The following is a 17,992-nucleotide window of genomic DNA, read 5'->3' as shown; positions in this document are numbered from 1 at the left end:
TTCAGATAAATGCACAGGGAGGAACAACAGGAGCCTGTGAAAAGGAGCTAATGCGTTTCTTGAGGCGCGCAGGGGCCATTTGGTGGCTTCCTGGGCCTTTGTGCAGTCAGAGCTGCTGGCTTAGAGGGAGGCAGGACACAGAAACCTATTCGCAGCACATGATTCTGAGAATCGAGATGCAAGATGAGAAAGAAACCAATCACCAGATTGCCTTTCCCCCGAACTACAAAGCCGGCTTCGGAGGGTGAATACAATCCCGGGAAATAAATTGATTTCGGAGCTCGGGCTAAAGGCAGAGGGAGCAGGTGTTTGGTTTGCTGTTTTGTCCAGTTTTGTTTTGATCGCAGGTGGAGGACCGAAAGGTTGCGGGGGCCTGGAGGCCACCAGGTGATTATGGAACCTGATTTTACAAGCATTTTAACTGTAGGTGCATGTTTATGGCGCTAACATAATACTGCTAAACTCAATTTCCTCCCAGACCCAAATCTCTAGCTTCAAGACTAATTTTCTCAGTGGGATGAAATATCTCCAAAGTCCGCTTTGTCAATCATACCCTAACGGAACAATGTTTAGAAAGAGCACTTTCTTTCTCTGGTCAAAGAAACGAAGGCAAGGATCAGCTTTGCTTCAAATTTTTATAAAAACAATCAATGCCTCTTTCTTATCATGCTCTGGAGTTTACATATGTTTTTGCTGAGTAAATCTTTTATTTTGCCATCTATTTTTACCTTTTGTAAGTTTAAATTTTTTGAAAAGAGTCCATATCCACATAACAACTTCTTTCATTTCTTTCTCATTTGCATTACTGTTTTCAAGATTAATTTAAAAAACTTCACATGCCACATGAGTCATAGTGTAAAAAGGACTTTATTTTTAGCTTCATTCCATCCAACAAGATAAGAATTGGAGGGTGACAGGGAAGTCATAAGAGCTTTTAGTGTTTCAACCAAGCTTTGATATCTAGCAGAATCTGTGCATTTTACATTTAAGAAAACTAAAGTTCAGAGAAATCAAGCAGCTTGGATAAAATCACATATATGGCATGTGAACTTTTGCTCAACCATTTGATCCAATATTTACTTATTTCTGAAAATACAATTGCTATGGTTACTTAACTAATAATTTAAAAAAATGTTAGCCATCCTCCAAATTGTAAAGACAATATGACAGATTGAGAGACAAAGCAAGAGAGTTTGAAAAGTCAATTAGAACAAGTTAAAAAAAATCCATTGCAGATTGCACAAAATTTCTGCTTTTGGGGGTTAAGGAGGCACACATGGCTGTGCTCAGGATTTGATCCTGGCTGTGTGTTCAAAATTCACTCTTGGCGGTGTTTAAGTGACCATCCTGTTGCCAGGAATTGAACCCACGTAAACCAGGTACAAGGCGAGCATCTTACCCACTCTTACAATCTCTCTTGCTTCTCAAATGGACTGTTCCTACAGCTTCTCTGCTCTCAAAGCTTGGCATAATTTTCCAGCCTGGGATTGTGTCTTTACATTCCTAACCCAGCTAGTCAATGTCAGATGCTTGCACAGCAGGAGACAGAAACACCCATTTGATCCTCATCACCTCTGACTGGAGCCCAGCCACTACAGGGCGCCTGCTGTAATTCAGAGTAGAGTTTTACACAACACAAGTTGCTTCTCTTTTGTGGAGGTGGCTCACGCTGCATTGCTCAGGGATCGCCCCTGGCAGGGTTTGGGGATCATATGGGGGTTGGGCATAGAACCCAGCTCATTCTCTGCAAGGCAAGTGCTAGGCCCACCATACTATGATCCTGAACATTTTCTTTCTCTCTAGAAAATACTGAACAGCTAATTATCACACAATTTGAAATATTTATCATTTTATTATAAAAAAAAAACTTCACCTTTTTTAATCCTAAAAACTTGTGTTGGAGGAAAGATTAGTGAAAATTATTAATAAGAGCCCCCTTTAGGAGCTTCTGATTAATCAAGTCCCAGGTAGCCTTAGACCCAGTCTGCTGCTAAGAGCCTCAGCAGAACTGAAAGTGACTTAGAGTAGGGAAGCCGTGGGGAATTCACTCGCATCTGTTGCACTCTTCAAGAACAGAACTGTAATGCAGCTATAGAACCTTTTGAACCAGGACAACTGAACCAGCCCCCACCCCACTCACCGCCCCCAAAACTGGGTGATTGTTTTTACCTAATTGCAACATACTACGTAGCACTGCACTGTAGCACTGTCATCCCGTTGTTTGGAGCGGACACCAGTAACGTCTCCATTGTGAGACTTGTTACTGTTTTTGGCATATCGAATACGCCATGGGTAGTTTGCCAGGCTCTGCCGTGGGGGCGGGATACTCTCGGTAGCTTGCCAAAACAACAAAATCGTATAAAGTTTAGGCACTGCCTGCTTGAGATATGACTTATCCCTTGACCATTTGTAGGTTAATGAGATATCAGAATTACTGTGTCCCAGTACATAATAAACATAATTTATATATGAGTGAACTGAAGTATCACACAAGTCCCAAAATTATGGGTATAGTCCTAACCTTCATATTTACCTAGTCATGAACAAATAATAATGGTGAATTCTATAAAAAAAATTAACTCTAGAAAAGTGCTGGGTTGCTATTATCTCTGAATTTATATTTTTAAAATTACCAACAAAACAATAGAACATTATTTTTCTTTGCCCCCTTAATTCAAATTGAATGTGCGAAATTGCTTACACCACCCAGATAATTTAAAATCCACACTTTGAGGAGTCAAGACACAAGTTCATATTTTCCTATACCCTCCCCCCCTACACACACACTCACACACACTCTACTTATTGGTGCGCTTTTTGGTTTTGAAACAAATTACTCTAATTTTAATGATTTAAAAACACTTTCGTGTTACAATGCTTTTCGGGTTGCTCTCAAGCAGTACTCAGGAAGCACCGGGTCCCTCCTGGGGGCGCTCCACCAACTGGGCGAGCAGTTCAACACGAGGGCCCCAGGAAGTGGCCCCAGGACTGTGCCCGGCAAGCTCAGTGTTTGAACCTGGTCAGCTCCAGGGACCAGCAGCTCCTCACTCCTGGACCCTCCTCCAAGTACTTCTTAAAATTCTTACAGCCACAGACCTGCCAGGAGTCTGTAGGGTGTGTTGTGGGAAAGTCCAGCCGAGACCCCTTCCTGGCATGATGGGACTTCTTGTATCCTTTGGGTCGGTAGAAGAATCTCTGCCTCAAATCCAGCAACAAGAATCTTGTCATTGTTGGGTTCTGCTCGGATGATCACACCTCCCTCTCTGATTGACGCACATGCTTCCTATTTATAGTAATCCTATGATTACAATCCACAAAATTTCAGACAGTGGAGATCTTTTATAGCAACAAAGTTCTTTTTATCTAAGTTAATATTTATGTTAGGTTATAGAGAGTATTATTCTCGGATTAAGAGAGCTGTTATTCTCTCCAATGTGTGAATATAAACACACATAATAAATGTAAAGCTCATGATCAACAATTTACCAAAATGGAAAGAGTTGGAAGATTGTACTGTTTGTAGGAAAATGTTCCCTGTACCACAAAGCTTAATAACTACATCCCACTGCTTCCCCCAAGTAAGCAAGTATTCTGCTTTTATAAGGAAGTTAACTGCTACATGTCAATATCCATCAACATTAATCAGCTCCCCTATCTGTCTGTCATCAGTTCCCATCACTGAACAAGTTTTATTTATTAGTCATGTATATATATTTGCAGGCCTGCACTCAAAACTCAGCAGCTGGGTATGTGTCTGTGAACAAAGCTAATGAGTTACAAATGTTAGTCAAAAAATGAAAATAATAAGGCCTGAGACGAGTTAGAACAGCATGAAAGGGCCGACTGACCCATCGATAACATCCTACTTCATTACAGGTGCTCCTTAATGCATTTGCATTTTAAAAATCACGCCTACACAAGCCTCGACGGTTTGCAATTTCCATAGCAACTCCATTAAGTGATCAAATATGGTTAGAATTTAGGTGGTGCTTTGATTCTAGAAATTACCACCCTAAAGCCTTCTTCTTTGAAATTCCAAGCATATGCTGCACCTTAGGATGTTAAGGTTCTCCGCCTGTTTCGATACGTGATCGCGTGTGGCTTAGAAATTTGCTTTGAAGCATGACTCCTGCGCCCCGAGCGCGGCCACTCTCTGACCCTAGTGTGAGCACTTGTTCGAGTCAACTGTGTCCCCATGGCAACACCGCTCACCCCTCTTCATCAAGCCTGCGTAGAACAGCGGATGTGCGTATTTCTCCAATAAACTTCCTGCTAGGCTTTACTTAGTCGTTTTGTTCTTGAATTCTTTCCCCTGGCAAAATCAAGAACCTGGATTCTCAGGACAGGCTTGACAGCGAAGGCCCTACCTCGGCTGTTCCTGCAACATATGCGTATTGTTTATCATATCTGAAAACTCGTACACAGAGAACCAAACACGATTGTATTTGATGAGTAAATCAAGGGATGTTGATAGTGAAATAACCATTTGGATTACTTTATTTTTCTAATTGTAGCCTGTTTCACAGAGTAAAGATTGAGTGAACATTAATTTTTATGAGATCTTGTTAGAAAATGAATATGGAGAATTACTCAGTGCATGTGGACAATTAGGTACCTTAAAGATAAGGAAGCACACACTCCCCCAACTCTTAACTTTACAAGAGGTGAAAACATATATATAATTCACTGAGAGCACAGAAAATAATTTATCCGAGGGAGAAGATATAAAAATTTTCGAATGGGTTTTAGAGTTTTCTTAGCTTTTAGCAACTTACAAATCCCTTTCTAGCATGCAGAAGTGCTCCTGAAGCAATTTCTACTTCTTCAGGTGATTTCATTGAAGGGAAGTTTGGGAAGATTTTTACCTACAGGCATTAAAAGCACTATATCCTATAATACAAATTACCACTTATGCTTCTGATCTCTTACCACCGTATTCAGGAAGCACTCGCATTGAGCAGCATTCTAAAATAACTCTAGGCGGATGAAATTTTATTTAGATCCACTTAGAAACTGTTGTTTTGAAAAGCTTTCAAAAACAACTAACCCTAATAACCACCCTCCCCAAAACTATCATGGTTGACTTGATCCAGAAAACAGGTCCTAAGAAAATCACAGAGGCCATCCTGCGGGCAAAGAAGGAGGTGATTTAATTGGATACACTCAAACACATCTTGGCAATTATTGGCGTCTTTGGGATCTGTGGTGAGATTACAGATCAATTTCCTGAAGGACAACTGCAGGGAATCATGAGCTAGAGCCTCAGAGCTACAACCCCTCCGCGAGCGCGTGCAGCGTGCTGGGGAGAGACGCTGGAGTGAAAGCTGCATTGTGAGGGGCGTTTTGTACATGAAAATGAGCTGAAGGTGGTTATCAGTGGAGTGGGATGCTGACGCCGGGGAAACACCGCATTTTAAAACTCCTTCTGATCAAACAGCGTGCCCACAATATGGAAAACTGAGGGAGAGCAGGGGATTGGGAAAGACCTATTGTAGATGAATCAATGGGCACGAGTATATTTTCTTTATGTAGGGGGGAAAGGAATCATTTAATTTTTTGCAGAATACACAGCGGAGAGAAGATCCAGGGCAAGAAGGATACATGAGAAAAACAAAATGTCAGGAAAAGTATAAGCCTTGTGTTGTTTGTTTGACTGGCCAAATTTAAATGCCTTTCTATGTTCTTAAAAAAAGTTTGCTCTGATTGTTGTTATTGTTATTGTTGTTTCCTTCCAAATCCTTTAGATTTTGATCAAGGCATATCATTTATCCTCTATTATTGGACAGAATGTCTGTTGCTTTGTTAATGGCTCCTATTTAAATGAGTGAGCTCCTTTAGTTGTGCTCTGGAGAATCTCACACCTCAGGCCCAGCAGAACGTGATTATTTTACCGGCAGTATGCTGGCAGAAAAAAAAAAAGAACATTTTCTTTCTCTTGAGGCCATTTATTAGCTGCCACCAGGTTAGATCTTTACACATTGTGTGACGCTCACAATGTAATAACGGTTAAGCATGAAATTATTTGGGATCAGACACTAAGAAAAGTGCCTGTCAAATTACATTCTCCTAAGATCCACCTGATTCATTTTTCAGTTTTTGCCCTTAATTTTTGGCACAAACCTTTTGCATTCTGGTAGGCTTGGACATGAGGATAATCTGACTTTCTACTTGTCTGCATATCATCCTGACACCTGATTTTCCTGAGGGGATTCAAGATTGCACAGAGCTGCCATGTTCTTTACAGTCCTTCAAGAAAGGCTGCGCTGAGAGATGCCACAACATCTGACATTCCGCTCTAGTTGACACGGAAGCATCACTTAGAGGAAACGGTTGCTCTAGGCATTTTTTTTTCTTTATTTGAGCTGTGACAACTTCATCTAATCACCTAAATGACATATCCCTGGGAAAAAAACATTAATCAATATCTAATTCTATTACTTTTTATTCATGTAGTTATTCATAACCTCTCCAGATTTTGACTTCATTTCCCCTTACTTTCCTTTTAGCATTTATGTTGAATATTAAGAGGGAATCAGTTAATTTCTTATCTTTAATAGTGGATAAATGAATAATTTTCAAGACTAACGTGACACAGAGTAGAATAATTTTGTAAGGTTTGAATGAAAAAATGTATTTGCAGGAACAATAAAGAAGATTAATGGGAAAATCTTAGAGGAAAAATGGGTAACATATATAAAGAGGGACAGAATATAAATGTAAAATAACTTTATTTATATGCTGAACTAATTGCATCTATTTTTCTTACCATTACTATAACAATAATTATGTAAAAAGGAAACTATGAATCGCTGATCTCCTAAACTACTTATTACCAACATGTTATTTCCTTCAAACATATACATTTTAACAATTCTGAAGTGTATTGCTAAACCAACCAGTTCTTAAGAATCCAATTTTAGAATATTCTCTGTGATATTCTACCTTCTAGCTGCATGGGATGTCTTCTAGGTGGAAAGCACTCCTCCATATTTATTGCAAGAAAGAGAAAATAAGTTTCTGACGTCCTCATCACTATCTCTTTTTGACAGTCCCAACATCGCTCCTCTGTTGGCTGATTTTCCCTGCTGACAGCAAGCCTGCCAGCCACTGATTCAAGTGACAGAAAGGAAGGTGGTGAAAAGAAGTGGTAGAGCGTGTGGGGTACAAGGCTAGGAGCTCGAAATATTTCAATAGTAGCTTGAAAATATTTTTCATACCTTACATTGTCATAGATCAAAACAATGAATTCAGAACAATTTGGCTAAACTGTCCGTTCTAGCCAATATTATTATTACTCCTCCATCTCACTCCAGATTCTCTTTCCTTTCAAGGGAGACTAGAAATCCAAGTGTTTACATTTGACATTACAGACTGTATCACATCGTTCCCAGGAAGGCAGGGGAAATTATGGGTTAACTACAATCTACATCCAGGAGTTTCTTCTGTGCCAGTGATTGGCTTATGATATGGAAATTTCTTTCTTTCTTTCTTTCTTTCTTTCTTCCTTTCTTTCTTTCTTTCTTTGTTTCTTTCTTTCTTTCTTTCTTTCTTTCTTTCTTTCTTTCTTTCTTTCTTTCTTTCTTTCTTTCTTTCCTTCTTTCTTTTCTTTTTTTCTTTTTTTTTAAAGTAACACATTTCCAGAGGCTAACAGCATAATTCCCATTCCTGGTCACTGAATGCCGTGTTGAGTTGGGGTCTGGGGAAGCTTTAGGAGCAGGACAATTACAAAGTTTTCATTTAAATCACCAGGGAAATGCAAGGCAGGGAAGATTATAAAGCTTGGGGTTTGAATTCACCACACCACACTGGAGAAATGGTACAGGAGTTAAGTCATTTGTCTTGCTTGTGGAGAACCTGTTTCAATTTCTGCACCTCATGGTTCCCTAATACTGCCAGCAGGCACCAGGCCAGGAGTGCAGAGTTGGGAATAAGCCTGAGCCTCTGGGTGTGGACCAGCTCATCCCTCCTCACCCCTCCCAAGAGAACAGCAATCACTATCACCCATAGCAAACTGGCCCTGGAATAATTTGGGGTGCAGAATCTATGGACTCGGTTTGTGAGTTAAATCAAGGAATTTTGGCAATGATTGGTAGACTTTGGAACAGTTAATGTGTATCTGAAAGGCCTGCTATAGGTAAATTGCTTTCATCTTTAGCAAGATATCCCCCTCACCCCCTCACGTCTATAATTGTCTCCAAATATCAGAGCCTTCAGGAACCAGAAACGAAGCACAGTAATATCACTATCGCTGTGATAGGTGACAGGCAAAAGGACAAGACAGAGTTACCACACAGAATAGACTGTGTCAAATCTCGGATGTTGATATAAACACTCTGAAAATCAGGTCTTCAGTGTGAGACCCACATTTGGTGATTCTCACATTGATCAAAACCAGTTCACCACCTGAAATCAGGAATGCCCACGTCTTTCATACTGAAGGAGGTATGACTAAAAGAAAGCCAGTGACTGAGAAGAATTTGCCTGTGTTAAGGATGACACTGGAACGCATATGCTAGTGCATGCTTATAAAGCACTTGTTGAGTATACCCAATAATGTCATGGCTTTCTACATACATATATCTGGGCCTGTAAGAAACAATAACACAACAACAACAACCTCATATTGATTTCTAAGATCAGAATTGCTAGTGAATTGATGCTAGGAAAATTATTTTTATTTGTGAATAATTCTATAATTACTTTAGGGTACTAATGCTCTCAGCTTCCCACGAATATCCACTCATCCCTAGTCGCTCCTGTATCCTCTCTACCACTTTGAGAGAAGCAGCCCTTCATTACAAGGCCACCTCCACTCTCGATGTCATCAGAATTTTTCTCTGCTGACAATTTCCCCCTATTCTGGGCCTCATGCATTATTCATATGCTCTGCAAATATTTTTTCAGTACCTATTCTATGATTGCTTTTGTGCTGGATTTAGGGGCATGTGTCTAGAGTCATTTTCACCCCTCCCCCAACTCATGTCTATAGGAACCTGCACATCTGGCTTTATTTGGAAAAAGTGTCTGCAAAAACAATTAAGAATATGGCCATGTGATTATTTTACATTATCAGAGTGATCGTAACATCCATTGTTTGTACAAGGCTATTTTAGTTCCATACATAAATGATATTCTAAAGTACTGGGCTGTCTTGTGTTGATTATCTCAGTCAGTGTAGTGGATTCAAGGTGCTTCCATAATGGCACAGGTGCCAGGCTGCTTCCCTGCTGCGGCCAAATAGGACTCATACTCATACATATCTGATAATATCCCTATACACCTTCTAATTCAGCTAAGTATGTCCACATAGATCCAGTAAAACCCTCACCTTACTACCAGTTCTCTGTAGTACGTCTTGAAATTAGAAAGTCTATTTTTTCTACTTTGTCTTCTTTTACTTCTTTGGAAGTCTTGAGTCCTTTATAATTTCATATCAAGCTTAAAATCAATTTTTATTTCTAAAATAAGTCAAATGGAGTTTAATAAGGAGTGGCTGAATGTATGAATTGGTGTGGAAAGCACTGCCATCTTAATAATGTGAAATCTCCTGCTAGTCCACACTTTGAGACCCCCCCCAACATATACTTAAATATTTAACTTCTTACAACATGTTACAAGTTGATACACTTATATTTGTGAGGGATTTTTTAAATATTTCCAAATTATTCTATTTGTTTAGATACAATTTTGGGTGGAATTGTGTTTCTTAACTTTATTTGTGAATGGACATATCCAAACTATATTTTTACACAAATATATTAGTTACAATTTTATACAAATATATTTATTCGAATATATTTTTACAAATATATTAGTTACAATTTTATACAAATATATTTATACGAATATATTTTTACAAATATATTAGTCAAAAATACTAGTTATATTTTTATACAAATATATTAGTTACAATGTTGAACCCCATTGTACTATTGTTTTTAGCTATTTACAGAGTGAATTTCCAATTTTAAATTTAGTACATACTTATTAGAATATTATATAACAGGTTATAATTATTACTAGTGGTAACTACAGACATTTGGGCATTGTGCCATTAAGTTTCTTAAAAATGAAGTGAGAAAAAAAGCAAAAAATTATATATAGCATGAAGAAAAGGCATGTATATATGTATTACTGAATCTACTTATTACATTTTGTAGTAGAGCATATTTCATATTTATATTTTCGAAAAATATGGTTTTCTTAAAACATTTCACAAAGTTGGACAGTTAGACTAGTATATAGGTACCAATCATTTAAATTATTTTAAAATTTTATTGTTAAAAATATTTTGGTAAGACTGGGGCTGGAGCAATAATATAGCTGGTAGGGTGTTTGCCTTGCACGCGGCCAACCCAGGTTCAATTCCTAGCATCCCATATGGTCCCCCGAGCACCACCAGGAGTGATTCCTAAAGGCATGAGCCAGGAGTAACCCCTGTGCATTGCCAGGTGTGACCCCAAAATTAAAAAATATATATATTTTGGTGAGAATCCTGTGTTGACAGTTTTGTTTTTGGTATTAATAATGGTATCCTTACTTCCCACTGGGAGATTCCATGGAACTTCAACTTCAGGTCACTGAGCTCATGCCTGGGTTGGGCTGCACTTCTCTTTTTCCCTCATTATTGTTATTATATTCAGTTTTAATGCCACAAATTGCCTAATTACACCAAATATCATAGCATGAGGAGGATTTTAACATAAAAGTTTATTTTATGTTTTAAGTTTAATTTTCTCAAATACCTTCTTACCAAGATTGCATCATAGGTGGTGTCAATAGTCAAAGCCTATGTCCTAGACTCCTGGCTGAAGAAGCTGCTGAGCAACCAGGGCATTCTAAATTCTGATCACACTTCCGATCTGTGGGGAGGGAAGTTTTAGTTTTGAATTTGAAGAATAGTGAGGGGGTAAATACCAAAAAGAATGAGGAAGTGATCTCACCCTTTAGGAATACAAATGGCAGAGCCAATGCCATAGAGTTGCCTTGCAAGCAGCCAACCCAGGTTTGATCCCCAGCGTCTCATAGGGTCCCCTGAGATAACCGGAGTGATCCCTGAGTGAAGAGCTGCAGGAAGCCCTGAGCACAGCTGAGTATGGCTCCAAAACACAAACAGAATAGAAATACAAACGGAAGTGGAGAGATAGTGCAGGAGGAAGGCACTTGCCTTGTATCAGCTGAACCAGTTTGATTCCTGTTATTAAATAGGGTCCCCTGAGCACTACCATGAATTTAACTCCCTTTCATAAAACTGCATAGGAGTTTCAAGTTGTCGAATTAAAAAAATGTAGGTAAGTGATTGACATTTTGCGTGTTCACTCTTGGTTCCATTGATCATACGGGTATCCCTAGGTGAGACTTTTAGAGCACGAGACTAACACTGCACTGGTTTTCAGAAGCAGGATTTGTACTTCCTGCCTGGCTTTAGGGAACACTCTGAAGACATTAGGTGACCCTTAAAACTGAAACTTATGACTGCCAGAACCTACCTTTTTAAAGTTTATATATAAATGGATGGACTGGAGCGATAGCCCAGGGGGTAGGGCATTTGCCTTGCACGTGGCAAATCCGGGTTTGGTTCCTCTGTCCCTCTAGGAGAGCCCAGCAAGCTACCAAGAGTATCTCGCTGTGCAGCAGAGCCCGACAAGCTCCCTGTGGCATATTCAATATGCCAAAAACAGTAACAACAAGTCTCACAATGGAGACACTACTGGTGCCCACTCGAACAAATGGATGAACAACAGGGCAACAGTGCTACAGTGCTATTAATAATGAAGCCTATTGAAATTATTCCAACAGCTCACACATCAGAAGTGTGCCTCTCTCTTCAGTATTTCAATCCCTCCCTCTCATCCCCCCAACTCAATTGTTTAGGTCAGATGTTGCCTTTGTCCCTTTGTTACTACCTTGTAACAAAGGTTAGTACCTTTGTTAGTACCTTTGTTACTACCTCATAAGTCCCACATATGAGAGAGGTCCTTCTGTATCTGTCCCCATCCTTCTGACTTCACTCAGCATGGTGTCCTCTAGTTACATCTGTGTTATTATATATTGCAATATTTTGCTCTTTTTTAGAGCTGGATACAGTTGGCATGGCATCGAAGCAAAATTACTGAGCTTAACTTATAAAAATAATATTTTCTAATGCTGGAAGAAACACATAAACATTGGCTGCACCAATAACAGGAACATGGATTTTCAAATCATTGGAGGCTATGGAGGCACAAGATAAAAATCTTACATTCATGACCGAGATAATTAAATTACATGTTTTGAAATGCTGGTTTTAGGGTGGGGATCGAGCTTAGTTTTGTGTATTTTGTTTTGGTTTGGGGCTCAGAGATTAGTCTTGGCTCCCAGGCCAGGGGTTGCTCCTGGTGGTGCTGCGGAGCTGGTAGTACCTGGATGGAATCCATGTCCATTGCTGGAACCCAGCCCCCTCCCCCTGGACTATCTCTACTGCCCTGTGGATACTGGGTTTAAAGGAACAGTCCCCTTTCTTTCAAAATGACACTTTCCGGCAATGTTGCCAATGACTTTCCTTTTGCTGCAAAGCCTTTCTGCTAAGTTATATCCTATATCTTCAATTTTTATTTATTTATTTATTTATTCATTCATTCATTTTTTTATTTAGGGTTTGGGGCCCCACCCAGAGATGCTCAGGGGTTACTCCTAGCTCTCTACCTAGGAAATATTTCTGATGGTATCTGGGGAATTTTATGGATGCTGGGGATCAAACCCTGACTGGCTGTATTCAAGGAGAGCTCCCTACCCACTAAGCTACCTTTCCAGCCCCATGAGTACATTTGAAACACTATTTCCTTTTTAAAAATTTGCCGTTATTCTTCTTTTCTGTGTGAAACTTTTGTAATACTGTTTTCTTTCTTTTTGCCTTAACAGGCTCAATTAATCGTATCTTCCAACAAACACGGACTTCCACAGAAATAATGCCATTTTCAAGATACATTTTCTTCACTCATAAAAGAATCTCAAGCACATACTACAGAAACAAATTAATTACATATGTATGCTACACAAAATTGCATGGGACTTTGATCTGCCACCACTTCCTTCTTGCGATAATTCATTCTGTAGCAAATAAACAACCTGCAAAAAGGAAAAGCCTGTGAATTGGTTTTGCTAATTTGCACCATGTGAGCCTCAGTACACGTTCATTGAATTGAGTGCTGTGTTGTTCTCAAATATCAGGACACTGTGAAATCAAGTGTAGCAAGATGTTCAGTATTTAAATCCCACTAATAATAAAATTTAGTTTGGTAATCATGATTTATTCATCTTTGAATATCAATTACATCCTGACAATATTTGAATAGCTATACTGAAAATAAGTATAGACATAATTAATGTAAGGTAATGAATCAATATAATTTATAATATTTATTGTTTTTCACTGACATATTAATAAAATCATTCCAGAAATTCCATTTTGGACTAATTTCTGAAGTACAAAAACTTAGCCTTATCACTTCATTTCTAATGCACATAATTGTCTGGGTTTTGAGAATGAATGGGGTTTTTAAAAATCAGAGCTTTTATTTTTGTATAATTTACTTTGAATTTTGCTACACTAGTTATTTCTCCCTAACATATATCTATGTGGTTGAATGAAGTAATTAATTTTTGGAGGGAACATATTCAGAATCAGGATTTCATAGAATGAAAAATTTATTTATTCATCTGTAAAATTGCTCCCCTTATCAAAAAATGAAGAAGGGGTACTAACAGGAAAACAGCTCTTCTCAGGAGTGAAGACCAAGTATGGAATGCATATTATACAAAAAGAAAGCGAGAAAAACGATGCAATCTTAATGAATCATAGAGGCATGTATTTGAGGACCCCAAATGACACAAGTAAAATAATTTTATTGTTTCTAGTTTTGGTTTTGATTTACTAACATTTGGCTCTCATTTATTAGACTGTTACTTTTGTGTTATTTTAATATAAGTGCTTTGCCTAGTATAAATGTCATTTAATATGAGGTAGAAAAGCAGTTGTCATGTGTTTGTTTCCTAGGCAGCAGTGCCATTTCTGATATTATGTCAATATCAGAAACAGTGAGCAGGTGCAAATACATACTACTTATTTTGCAAAGAGTAGAAAGGACTGTGAAGAGGAAAACACATACTTATTCACTCACTCATTTTCACTCATTCTTACTCTCTGACTGTATTACTTGGTGTCACTTTTATTCTCACACAGTCCCTCACTCATTTCCGATCACTCTCTCTCACTGTCTCATACACTCTTGCTCCCACTTTTATACTTACTGACACACTTCCTCATTCATTCATTCAATCAGTTGCTCTCATCCATGCACACACTTATTTGCTCATCTACACTCTTACTGTCTCACTCATTCACTTACTCTTTCACTCATTTGTCCTTTCACTCTCATTCACATGCTCACTTTCACACATTCACTCAATTCTCTGTAGTGAAGAGAGCTCTTCACTTGCTTATTCTCATTCATGTCTTCCACTCCCTCTCTGCTCACTCTCATTCTCACTCTTAACTCATTCTTTCATTCACTCACTCTTGATCTTACTTTCTCATTCTTATTCATGATTACTCTCCTCTCACTCACCTCTCGCCCCTCTCACCAAATTACCCTCACTCAAACTAACTTAAAGCACTCCCTCATGGTCTAGGGACTCTCAAAGATCTCTGCATAAATAATTTCCAGCACACACTGCCATCTAAAAGACATATCACCCAGGCAGTTTGCATCTTGTTTAACCACACTATATCACTCATACCACTATATCTCTCACCCACCATGTGGCCGCACAAGATGAATCAGTGAATGGGATCACGTGCGGCTCCACAGACTAATTAGGGACTGGTGTCTGTATCTTCTTCTTGATGGAGCCTCATGACTAAACATTATTACTGCTTGTTCTGCTTCCTACTATTATCAACCTTTTTAGAAATCCCACGTTCACAGTCAATAAACAACATCAAAATCTCACCTTTTTCCTTGGAGGCAATTTTCTCCAGCTGCTTCTTGATCTTAAGTCCAGCCCCTCTGTGGCCAATATCCCTGGAATTAGGGCTCAGATCATTCAAACTCTTCTCAAATCAAGGTTTTCTTCCTAATGCTCCAGACAAGTCCACAACTGCTCAGGCACATCATGTCTCCCTTTGGCTGTGTAAATCACTTATTCCTGGGCCTATATTCTCCTGTACAGCTTACACTGAGCAAGCCCCAAGTCACGGAATATGTAGATATCTGCTTTCTCTATCTCATCACTCACAAAATACTAAGGGATGAATAACATTCAGGAAAACTTTAAAGACACGGTTAAACTTCTCATCTAGACACCTGGGACTGCCTAACAAATTTCTTAGGTTCTTTTTTTCCTACTTGGATAAATATTCATACATGCATCTTAATTTTCCAATCTGCTGCCTCATTTTTAGCTTGATAGTGTTCTGCCATTGAGCCTGTCGGCATGTTAAGTCTTTCCTTTATGTTTTTCTCCTTTTATAATAAATTTAATATGTCTATTCCCATTAAATATCTCTAGTTCTCTGGAATTTTCTCCTGAACTCTAATCATCCTGCTGTGTATCGCCATCAATCCCATGCTACGCTTTCAAGTAGGATCTACTGTTCTACCGCATCTACTATCCCAATAGTGAATCCTGCATCTCCTATTCCAATCTATGATGCATTCATTTCATAGTGCCTCCAGTACACGGATCCTACTGATACTTTCTGCTTTAATATTTTGCCTTTTACTTCTTATTCAGTTAAAATTTATTTACAGCCAATGACTAAAAATTGAAATCGCACCCTCATCTTTGTACACGTATGCAACTCTGTTTAATCTAATTAACACCCTAACGCTGAAGGTAGAATGAGAAAAATATGAAGTCACACAGACTGTGCTCACTTTAAAATTTTCCAATAAACCACAAATGAACTTTTAATGCTGCACTCAAACAGGACAAATTTTACTCTTGGTAGAGTCCATTCACTCTTCCATTCTTGGTGAGTATTTGCTCCTAGAGCGATGTTTTGAATTTTTCTTTATTCCAAACCTCCTTTTGAAAGTTACTTCAAATGACCTTTTAACATCTTCAACTCTATCTCCCTGGTGCAGGGCTACCTCACTACCACCCCCTTTATCGCACCATAATCTCATGTCTCTTCTTGATTGCTTTAGTCTGAAAGTTTAGTTTTCCGTTCCAAAATTATGTTTAAAACTAATCGTCATTGTGATGACATTAATTGGGTGAATTCTGAGAGGTGATGAAGTAAGGAAGATGGCGCCCTCATTCTATACTGGTAGCTCTTATCAAAGGCTTTTGAGAGATTGTTTGCTCTTGCTCCCCAGTGAGGATACGATGAAAAGTCTGCAGCCCACCCCGAGTGGGTCCTCCAGAACTCAATCATACTTGCACTTTGGTCTCCAAAACTAAGCACTGTAGCACTGCACTGTAGTCCCGTTGTTCATCGATTTGCTCGAGCAGGCACCAGTAATGTGTCCATTGTGAGACTTCTTGTTACTGTTTTTGTCATATCCAATATACCATGGGTAGCTTGCCAAGCTCTGCCCTGCAGGCGGGATACTCTCCGTAGCTTTCCGGGCTCTCCGAGAGGGACAGAAGACTCGAACCCAGGTCAACTACATGCAAGGCAAATGCCGTACCTGCTGTGCTATCACTCCAAAACTAACAGCAATAAAAGCCAGCATCGTTCTGTGGCCTATGTGCGCCACCTAATTTGAGTCCTTTATTTTTCTGACCTCTGACCTATTCTCAACTTTGCCCCCTCTCCTCAAGCCATTCTAGTCACTTCCAGAACATGTCACCTACATCATTTTCTATGCTTGAGTCTCCCTGCAGATAAGTGAATGGTTATATCTCTCACCGTCTTTGGTTTTCATGTAAATTGCAAATCTTGTTCTCAGTTCTCCTGATCCTCTTCTTAGGTACTTTATATTACACAGCATTTGACCAACCTGCAATATGTACTTCATTTTTGCATTATACTCTAATATTTTGTTTACCATTCCCATGTACAAAGTGGAAGACCTTCTGATTTTTCTTTACCCTTTCATTTTAAATGCTTGGGAACAGAAACTGGAACATAAGAGAAATATTTGAGGATTTAACTAAGTAAAGTGATATGATATAGTCCATCAAACTTGCTCACAGCTCTCTCTCCTGCCGAGATAGAATTAAACTTCTTACCAAATTGTTTGTGGATCTCACCCTATATTCTCAGGTTCCATTCTTACACCAGAGCATATTCATCTCATGATCTTTAAAAATGAAAAGAAAGGTACTTACTCAATCCTAAGATTTTTCTGCAGTATTACCTTCCTCTAAACTTGAAAAATCAATCACGGAATATCACTGCTTGTGGCTTTAGTTCCATATCCTTCATGTACATTTCCTCCCACTCTTTCCTGAACTTTAGCATATTTACCTGGAACCTGTTCTCCATCACGTCAAAAATTTACTTCCTACTCCTTCACTGTGTTATGTTCAGGAGACACACCCAATATGTGTCTATTTGTATTTTAGCTTCCAAAGATTCATGCTAGATACTTTGCCACCCTCCACTGGGTCCTCGGAAATCACGTCTATTCTTATGCCTTCAATGATACCAGATACCACAATCCTCTGCATTTATACCACAACTTATAGAATTACACTCTCTATAAATGCTCAGAGAGAATCTAAATATGCTACAGTGATTTTCTACTCTTGCCAACATTTGTTCTTTACTCTCATTTTTATCACACTGTACCAAATCATGAATCACTGGCTCTAACATTCACTCAACGAGAACTGTCAATTCTACACTTTTAATTATCTTAGACACTACTCTCTTTTTATTTCTTCTAATCTTCACTGTCTATCATTTCTGCAACTATCATCTCTTGATTGGATGATGTCAGCCTTTTCTTACTATAAGTCAATTTACAAATCCTACAAGTGTTATCTTCAACATCCAAAT

The sequence above is a fragment of the Sorex araneus genome, chromosome 7 (genome assembly GCF_027595985.1).
Source record: "Sorex araneus isolate mSorAra2 chromosome 7, mSorAra2.pri, whole genome shotgun sequence".
Taxonomy (NCBI): Eukaryota; Metazoa; Chordata; class Mammalia; order Eulipotyphla; family Soricidae; genus Sorex; species Sorex araneus.
The sequence above is the reverse complement of the archived record's forward strand: the minus strand, read 5'-3'. Positions refer to the sequence as shown.